Genomic DNA, 8,800 nt, shown 5'->3' with positions numbered 1-8,800 from the left:
GACACAGCAGGTGACATGGCATCCCTGTCCGCCATGACGGCGCCCAGGAAGAGGTTGCGATGCAGGGGCCACCTTGGCTCTCATGCCCACTGCCGTCCGAGGCGACCCTGTGGACATCTGACTTGTACCAGGGGGACCTCGCTCTCCTGCAAGCCTGGGTGGCTCCTGACGGCCCTGCCCCTTCAGGAAGCTCCCTGCTCCTTCAGGTGGCAGGCTCTGTTTGTCCCAAAAGAAACTGAGCAGCATCCCCAGCCCCAATTCTCTGCATCTGCTGCCCCCAAATTGCCATTCCTCTCTATAGTCCCACCTGGCCAGGAGCTCCTCTTGGGGTCCCTTCCAGGGCAGCAGGTACCAACACCCAGGGCTGCTGTCACCTCCTCATGCAGTGGGAGCTGAGGGAGGGGGCTCCCCCTGGTTTTAGGAAAGGGCAGAGCTGAGACTGAGGCTTGGGGAGACCCAGAGCTGTCCCAGCAAGGCCCAGATACCCCGGACCAGGGCGTAGGCAGAGAGCCGGGCAGGCCTGGGTGAGGGTTAACATGGAGAAGGGCACTGGCTGTGTGAGGTCAGCTCTCTGAAGTGACCAGGAGGGGCCCTCGCTGACTGAGTTTATAGCTCACGTTTGTCCCAGGCTCTCTGCGAAGGAATCTGCTGTCTTGCCCCTGTGCCCCCACCTGGAAAACCCAATTCCGCAAATGCACCTGCTAGGAGCTCTCTGGTCTTCAGAGGCAGGCACACTCCTGCATACGCATTCCTTCACTGAATGCAAGAAAACATTTGCACATTCTTGACTCCCCATGGGGCCAGGCTGGCCAGGGTTCCCCCTGCCGAGAGGGGGTGGGTGTGGCTGAGGCTGTGTCAGCCAGACCATTCCTACTGCTTTGCTTTCTGAACCCTACAGCCATGGAGCTCTTGGAGATGGCCGAAACAGTGTCGTAGGTAACATCATACAGTCACATGGGGGAAGATCATTCTGAAGCCGCCTGTTGCCTGTGGGAAACTGAGGCCCACAGATGAAATCTGGCAGCAGAGCCACAGCCCCAAGCTGGCGGTGCGGCTCTGCTGAGGCTGCTTTCTGCTCCGGGACTCATTTCTCACCCGTGGGATGAGGCAGGTTAGTTTGACATGAATTAAGAGCAGTATGTTGGGGCCGGCACTGTGGTGCAGCGTGTTAACGCCCTGGCCTGAAGCACCGGCATCCCATATGGGCGCCAGTTCAAGACCTGGCTGCTCCACTTCCGATCCAGCTCTCTGCTGTGGTCTGGGAGAACAGAAGATGGCCCAAGTGCTTGGGCCCCTGTACACACATGGGAGACCCGGAAGAAGCTCCTGGCTCCTGGCTTCAAATCGGCACAGCTCAGGCCTTTGCGGCCAACTGGGGAGTGAACCAGCGGATTGAAGACCTCTCTCTCTCTCTCTCTCTCTCTCTCTCTCTCTGTCTCTGCCTCTCCTCTCTCTGTGTAACTCTGACTTTCAAATAAATAAATAAATCTTAAAAAAAAAAATAAAAGAGTGTGAGAGTGTGAGGCAGGAAGGGGCTCAGGGATGTGCAGGTTCCTTTTGGGGGGGGGGTGCTCTGAGCCAGCTGCCTGGTTGGCATCCTGGCTCTGCTCTCCCAAAATTGTGACCCTAGCAAGCCACATCACCTCTTGGAGCTTCAATTTCTTCCTCGGATAAACTGGGATCATCATAGCACCTCCTTCTCCAGGGACCGTTCCAAAATTTAAATGAGGCAGGGCATGTAGCACGAGACCAGGCATTGTCATCATTGTCATATCATCATCATCACTCTACAACTTCTTATACTGAATATAAGTTCCTTGGTGACACCATATTATAATCCTCCCAATCACCAGTAAGAGCTTAAGGTGCATTTGGCGAGAGGAACAGAGAAAGGATAGACACGGGGGCCAGTGATCAAACCAGCCATATTTTCTTCAGAGAAGAGTGAGGGCCAAGTTGAGCAATGTGCCTTGGGCTGCACACGCAGGTGCCTCTCCCCATCACCGCCTCTCAGGCCTGCTGCTGGGAGGCTGTGCGCATTCAGGGCAGCAAGGCTCAAGTCCCACTCTAGTATCTCCCAGCACCTGGTCCCCTGACCCTCGGGCTGTGTTTGAAAAATGGTGGATGGAGCAGCCAAGAGCACACGGGGCCTCCCCACCAGGGTATGGCAAGGCAAGGCTGGAAGTTGCAGACTCATCTGCTGCCTCCAGGCCTGGGGCTTCTACCCCAAGTTCAGGCTTCCAGGGGGATTTCTGCTAGTGTCCCCACCCCCACCACACACCCCCACCCCCCACACACACCCCAGAGAGGAGGAAAGGGCTTGGCTGGGAGAAAGGTCAGGTGCCCAGCAGTGAACTTCTCAGAGCAGGTGGAGAGCCCCAGACAACCAGACCGAGGTGAGGCATGTACGCAGGGGTCCTGGAGGCCACTGAGGGTCCCTGAGCTGCATGTGCCATGGGGAACACAGCAGGAACCTGCTGCCCTGCCTCTCTGCCTGTCCACCGGCCATGCCCCACCTGTTCCATGAGAAGCTTCCAACCATGAGCACGGCTCCTTCCCCACTCGGGGTCCCTGAGCCAGCCCCCTGTGCTCTGGCCTGCCCAGCATCTTCCCATCTCACTGCACACCCTGCCCCAGGAGCGGGGCTTGGGGAGGAGTAAGCTGGGCGAGACTGGGCCCTGTGGAGCATGCTTTTGCCGTGACAAGTCACACTGGGTTCTCTACCGGGTCCTTCCTCCCTTCTGAGCCACTTACAAACCATGGCCCTGGGCAGGGGTGGTACTTCCCTGGACAGCAGGGTGACAATGGAGCTGGCTAGTGGGAGCCTGGGAGAGGGCTGCCGGGTCCAGAGACACAGCTGCCCCTTTGGTTCCTTAGCCCTGTCACTGTCTTGGGAGACTTCCGGCCTGTTCTACACTGCCTGAGGACCCTCCAGGGCTGACAAATGCCTGTTAGAGTCCTGGTGTCCAGGCTGTCCATCAGCCTGTTCCCTGGGAAGCCATCCAAGCTAGAACCATGTGCCTTTATTTTTATAGAAACCTATGCCCAGAAATGGGGAAAGGAAGGGAGAGAATAGGGGAGAGGACCCAAAAGGAGGGCGAGAGAGGTGAGGAGGAATGGAGGAGAAAGAAGAGAGAGGGGTGTGTGTAAAATGGGGACACAGTGAGCCATGGTGACCCCATTGTGCAAAGCTGGGGGAATTCTCTCGGGATCACCCCCAGTTCAGGGCCAGAGACTCCTCAGGTGTCTTCCACAGCAACCACCCCATTGCACTGGGGCCTTCGTGGGCCTGGAACCCCATTCCTGAGTCCCCTCCATTGTCTTCCATTGCTGGGGGTCCAAGAAGAAGGGTGCAGGGGATGGCTCTGCAGGGCCCAGCCTGAGCTCTGCTAGAGCAGTGCAGGGCACAGGAGAACCTGGTCCCTCCCTGGGTAGCCCCTGCCAATCCTGAACCTCCACCAATAGCGGCGACAACCCCAAGCCCACGCCTGGTCACTGACACCCAAGAAGTCCAAAGGGAGTCCAAGTTCAATGGAAGCTGACCTCGACAAGAACATACAGTCTGCCCAATGTTCCCTACACAATCTCTGTGCATCCCAGAGGGCAGCCTGACTGAAACCAGCCTTGTTGCAATGGATTCGGATCTGAGCCACGCATTCCTTTATCTGGAAGAAGCACTAGGTAAAACACCCTCTCAGAACACGACTTCCGAAGGTCAACGAAACTCTCCCAGGTAAGTGTCCCTGTGAGGCCGGGGGCTCCTGCACAGCCACACATACCTGCCCTCTCCCTTCCCAACACGGCAGCCACATGGAAATTCACGGGGAGCAGTTGGGGCTTTTTTTTATCATCTTTATTTGTTAACAGTTCAGACTATTTTTTTTCTCATGCTGTGAAAGATGCCAAAGCCTTGTGGAAAAGTTGTGAAAAAAAAAAAAAAAGTCTATTTTAGGGCAACTGGCCTCCTCCAAGCTCTCCCTCCAGCTCTGCAGGGCCCAAGGGACAGGGTCCACCCTCACGCGGGAGATCTGCTGAGCGCCGAGCTGGCTGCCTGCTGCATGTTTGTGACCTGGGGCCCACCCCCGTCCTGTGCCTTTCCTGTCCACCACACAGAAGTAACAGCATCTCGCTCCTTTGCTGCAGGCCAGCCTCGTGGTGGCTCTGGGGCACTGTCCCGGGAAACCTACCTCCCAGGAGACCCAGGGTGGCTCAGCACCCGATGCTGTGTGTCGGGCATCCCCCTGGCATGCTACACTATACGTCCCAGGCACTGGTGCTCTTTAAAGATGCAAGCCAGTAAGAGCTTGCAATTCTCTGATGAGCAGAGCCACTTCGGAGATGCGGTCAATGTTTTATGGTGATCTCGGCCAGCCTGGCTTCCCGGGAGGCCTGAGAGGGCTGTCTGCATACCCAGAGCTGCTCCCTTCCTCCGGCAGACCCCACCAGACTGGTGGCAGCTTCTTTGGGTCCTGCTTGGAGCAGCTCTGCCAGCCACACAACGTGGCCGTGGCCTGGCTGCAAGGGGCTGGCTGGCCTCGGGCTTCCTGATGAGAATGTTCACTCCTGTTCCCTGTCCTGTCTCCCCCGACCTCTTCATTTGTTCAGGAAAGCCACAGGCAGGCATGGGGTTTCCCATCCCGCTGGACTGGACGGTCAGGGCCTGTTCTCACCCCTACGCCACCATCTGTTCTGTCTGCACTCTGCCTGGACGGTGGGGGCACGGATGGGAGTTGGGGCCCTTTTTGCCCAAGATCAGAGAGCACACGTCCATGAAGGGCAGCAGGCAGAAGTGGAGGAGGAAGAGTCAGGGTCTCCAGGCCGGAAGGGACACTGAGAAGGTCACCAAGTCTCCCGCCGTCTTTAAGCATGGGATCGTCTTATCCCAATGGGAGACCAGAGAGACTGATTTCCCTGCCCAGAGTCACACAGCCAGTTCTGAAGGTGGCACTGAGTGCGATGGCTGCTCCTCTGTTTGGTTTCTTTTCACTCTTGCGGGCCTGCTTCTGCTTTGTCAACATCAGCCTGTCCCTGGAGGGCTGTCACGGAGACAACCATTCCCACCTAAAGACTAAGCACCACAAGCTACCAGAGGGGTCCAGCTAGCCTCTCCAAGCCCTTCGTTGACCACTCCCAATCTCTCCTGAGATTCTAGAATTTTCCTTGCTCAGACTGGCCCCAAGATTTTGTGTGTGTGTGTGTGTGTGTGTGTGTGTGACAATGGAAGGAAGCTGACATGGGGGTGAGTGTAGAATCAGATTCTCTATCCCTTTTATACCCTGTGTCTGAGCCCCATGCGCTCCCCCAAAGACTTCCGTTTCCAGCCAAGGATTCATCAGCTGATATTTTGCTGAGTCGCAATTTGGGTCAGGAACTGCTCCAGTAAAAAGAATGACCAATAAAATGCAGGCCTTCCATGCTGGGCACCCACTTAGGGGGTCAGTGCTGGAATGAGCCAGAAATCTTTGTCCACCCAAAAGTGAGGCCCAGAGGAGAGAGGGAGTTGTCCAACACCACACGAGCCAGGCCTCTGATGGATGACCACCGGCTCTTTTCCAAATTACCAAATCAGTTCAGAATGTGCCAAGGCCAGTGGCCGGGGATGAGCCATGCCACTAGCTGCCACCTCTCATCTAGCCCCTCGATCCCTGGGGGTGGCCTCTGACCTGGCCTCTGCTCCCTGGGCAGCCCCTACTTGGGCTGACGGGCCTTTGGGTGACTCACCATGTGCTCATTCTCTTCCTTCCCCCTGTCCCTGCTGCCCTGCCCAGGCCCAGTCACTGCCATCCATCGGAACCAGGAGCCTGGAGGGAGCGCAGAGCAATGGAAGCCCGAAGGAAAGGCTGGGACAGCCCTTGGACGACCTCTCTGGACAGCACGTGAGTAGCTGCTGTGGCAGCGTCCCCCAGCCCAAACATCCATTCATCCATCAAGCATTTATGAGTGGCTGTTGAAGCACTAGACTGAGGGTAGTAGATAAGCATATAAAATGCCCAGGGGGTGGAAGGGGTGGATGTGTGGGAGAGACAGAGAGAGAGAGAGAGGGAGGGAGAGACCCAATTATAGGGCACAGAGGAAGGCCAGGGGATGGGTGATGGAGTATTCACGGAAGGCTGCCTAGAGGAAGTGGCATCTCCGCTGAGTCCTGAAGGATGACTAATGATTAGCCTGGTGGAGGGTGTGGGACCAGGGTGTTCAGCCTGTGGGAACTGTGGGAACTGTGGCTCCCAGATGTCTCATCTCCTGGTGCCCCCGGGCCCGGGGCAGGGGGCTTGAAATATTCTAGGCTTTTCAGACGTGGCTCCCTCACCGGGCAGGCTCTGCATGTTGAGGTCCTTGTGCTTCGGCTCAGGGCTGCCTCTGAACACTGCCCTCAGAGCAGAGGGAGGACGCCTCCTGCCCCAGACCACAGGCTGCTGGGGGGCAGGCAGAGCTGCAGGGCCCCGGGAAGAGTCTGGGTCCCGGGACAGCGGCGCAGGAAGCAGCGGGTAGTATCCTGCAGGGTTGGAGGGAGGGCTGGAGGAAAAAAGGGATGTGCTGGCTGGGCTGGCCCAGGAAGGGGGCGGGCCCCAGGAAGAGGACAGCAGGTGCGAATGACCAGAGCCTGTTGCGTGTGTACCTTCCTGAGAACCGGCGCCGGGTCTCTCTCCTCTGAGTAAGCCTCCTGCTCACAGGCCAGCGTCTGCCAGGCTTCAGGAAAACAGCAGGGTGGTTAGGGGGGTGGGTGGAGGGGCGGCCTGAAGAGACAGGCTCAAGGGGGTTAATGTCACTGGGGACGGGGGGCAGGGGACTCCAGAACTGAAGCCACAGGAGCCCTCAGAGGGCAGCAGCTGGCACTGCCCAGGCCCTCTGGTGGAAGCTGGCATGCAGACCTCAGTCGCCAGTGAGGTGGCTGGATCCACAACCAGGTCTCCTCTGCAGTGCAAATGGGCAGAGAGCTGGTGCATGAGTGCGTGCGTGTGTGTGTGTGTTTGTGTGTGTGTGTGTGAGAGAGAGAGAGAGAGAGAGAGAGAAGAAGAGGAGGAGGAGGAGCAGGAGGAGGGAAAGAGAAAGAGGCCAGGAGCTTTCTGGAGAAACTTCCCCCACCCCCAGCCCTGCCCTGAGAAGTAACCTGAAGCCAGGAGACAGACCGCCCAGCTGCAGAGAGCTGAGCACAGGCAGGTGGGTGCAGGTGGGTGCAGGCGCCGCTGACAGCTCTTTGCTTGCCCGTGGGAAGATGCAGCCATGGGGATGGCCCCGTTTTCCTGGATCTGGCTGGGCAAAGAGGAAGCAAATGTGGTTGCAGATCTCTGGCTATGGAGCTAGGGGCTTGGGGCTGTCTGGAGTAGCAGGGGTGGAGAAGTGGGAGCCCCAGGATAGTCCTGGCCAGGGCTCACTGGTGGCAGGCCCAGCACCTGCCACAGGCTGAGGGCTGCTCCTGTGCAGAGAACCTTCCAGCACTCTGGTCTGGGGAGAAAGCTGGAGGGGAGAGGGCTGGAGATCCCCGTTCCTGAGTTGGATGTGAGGTCAGCTGGGAGTCCTGGCAGGCTGCCCCACATGGACTCTGGTGGGTGATGGATGGATGACTTGACAGTAGAGAAAAAGGGCCGGCGCCGTGGCTCACTAGGCTAATCCTCCGCCTTGTGGTGCCAGCACACCGGGTTCTAGTCCCGGTCGGGGCACCGATTCTGTCCCGGTTGCCCCTCTTCCAGGCCAGCTCTCTGCTGTGGCCAGAGAGTGCAGTGGAGGATGACCCAAGTGCTTGGGCCCTGCACCCCATGGGAGACCAGGAGAAGTACCTGGCCCCAGCCATCGGATCAGCGCGGTGCGCCGGCCGCAGCGGCCATTGGAGGGTGAACCAATGGCAAAAGGAATACCTTTCTCTCTGTCTCTCTCTCTGTCCACTCTGCCTGCCCCCCCCCCCAAAAAAAAAAAAGAGAGAGAGAGAGAAAGTATTGGGGGTGATGGCTTCTGGGGAGGTGGGAAAAAACGCCCATTGGAGGAGCTCCCAGGACACTTAAAAACTTCATGAAAAATGGAATTAAAAGGGAGGTTTATTTTGGTGCAAAAATTTTGAAATTCATAAATAGTTTAGTAATATACATTTTCTATGAAGTTTTTGAAGACTCCTGTGCAATGGTAGGGGGCACCCAGTGTTCTTTAAAAAAAAAAGAGTTATTTGAAAGGCAGAGTTGGGTTGGAGGGAGGGAGAGAGGGAGGGAGAGCGAGCGAGTGAGAGAGATCTTCCATCCCTTGGTTCACTCCCCAAACAGGCACAATGGCCGCAACAGCGAGGGCTGGGCCAGGCTGAAGCTAGAACCCCATGTGGGTCTCTCACATGAGTGGCGGGGACCCCACCACTTGAGCCATCTGCTGCCGCCCCCGGAGCACTAGAGAGCTGGATGGGAAGTGGAGCAGCCTGGGCTGGAACCGGCACTCATATGGGACGCTGGCGTCGCAGGCAGCAGCTTAACCGGCTGCACCACGGTGCTGGCCCCTTCAGAGTGGGGTTCTGATGGGAGCCGCATGAGAAGTGGGGTGATTGGCGATGACTCTGGTTTGAAGATAAGGGGAACAAGGGGACTGTGTGCAGAAGGCATGGCTGGGAACCAAGGCAAGCACCTGGTTCTGCCGGAAATGCTTTCCTGAGCACAAACAGTTGTGCAACTTCATTGGACACCTGCACCAGGTCACGGGGCGGCCCCAGCCCTCCACCGGACATTCCTATGGTCTGCCTGGTTGGGGTTGCCAGGCTGAGCTGGCATCTCCCCAAAGGGGAAAAGGACATTGGCTCTGTGGTTATTGTTATGGTAGCCCCCTGCCC

This window comes from Oryctolagus cuniculus, chromosome 8 (assembly GCF_051225735.1).
Source record: "Oryctolagus cuniculus isolate XC-2025 breed Fujian yellow rabbit chromosome 8, ASM5122573v1, whole genome shotgun sequence".
In the NCBI taxonomy this organism is placed as follows: Eukaryota; Metazoa; Chordata; class Mammalia; order Lagomorpha; family Leporidae; genus Oryctolagus; species Oryctolagus cuniculus.
Note: the sequence above shows the minus strand (reverse complement) of the source record.